Here is a 1292-nt window from a genome sequence, read left to right as displayed (position 1 = left end):
AAGAGTGTTGGGATGTGTTTTGCACAGTTTTACAATAGTCAGTCTCGGTGTCCCACAGGTATTCATTCTTCTTGGATACTGCACACCTGCTCAGACCTGAGGTAAAACATCCGTGGTGCTGTCAACCTGATTTCTTGACTCTGAAGTGATCTTTGTATTTCCAATACCGATTTGTGTGTTATGAATTTCTGATTTGTCCAATAGCATATGCCACTATATAAATTTGTATTCATAAATGACAGTCTGGTTGTGGTTTTTTTGCTATGTTCATCTCATTAGATTCTTCATCTCATTAATGTAAGACAATGCCATTGAGATGGCAAAATCATTCTAAAATTTGAGACAAAGGTTTTTGGAGAAAATCGCTTTGAAGGGGTTGTATCCGAGACACTCACTACTTGTGCTACGATCAAGAATAAATTACCTATCCCCATATTATCATAGTTCTTCTTTTGCAATCTGTTGAGACCCCAGAACAAAGAGGAATAACTAAAATCTCCATGTGCAATACAATAAGATGATTATTTACGCTATATTTATAATCATCAAACCTTCTCATGACACTTGATACAGTGTGAAAATGGCTATGTCCTTTTATACAGGCACAAAGATTTGTTAAGTGTCCTTGACTCACCCTGGAGATGACCAAAGCTCCAAATAAGAATTTATGGGCTCGTGCAGGAAAAATGGCAGAGTCAGAATGAAACTTATCCCCGGCATTCTGCAAGCCTGTGCATTTGTTCCCTCTGGGAAACCAGTGACAGTGGCCAGCAGGCCTCTGTTGGCATCTTTTGATGGCACATTTGCAAACCCAGCAAGACTTGAAAAAGCATTTTTTCATGAAATCTGGGGAAAAGATGCCACAACCAGACCTGGGGTTTCCTTAGATGCTGTCATGGGCTTCGTGTAAACTTTACTTCCTCACGATTTCCTATGATTGTCCCTTGCCTAACAGCAGGCTCTAAGCCCTGGGGTGCATTTCTCCCATGCAGAAGCTGTATCAGGCGCCAATCTATGAATTGTTAGGACTGGCTATGAACATGCTTCCTGAGACCTGAAATTCCATGGCCATACAATGTAGGAAACTTGGGGGTAAGTGGCAGAAAATGAGTTCTCATTTAGATTTTGCAATATCTCACAGACTAGGGTTTTGAAGAAACATAACGAGAACAGGAGAGGGAGACTATTGAGAATATCCTAGATTCAACCCCATGAAATTCCTAATTTTGTAAGTTAAAAATAGTCCAGGGCTTCCCTGGTGGCGCAGTGGTTGGGAGTCCGCCTGCCGATGC

The sequence above is a fragment of the Lipotes vexillifer genome, unplaced genomic scaffold (genome assembly GCF_000442215.2).
Source record: "Lipotes vexillifer unplaced genomic scaffold, Lipotes_vexillifer_v1.1 scaffold749, whole genome shotgun sequence".
NCBI classification, from domain to species: Eukaryota; Metazoa; Chordata; class Mammalia; order Artiodactyla; family Lipotidae; genus Lipotes; species Lipotes vexillifer.
Note: the sequence above shows the minus strand (reverse complement) of the source record.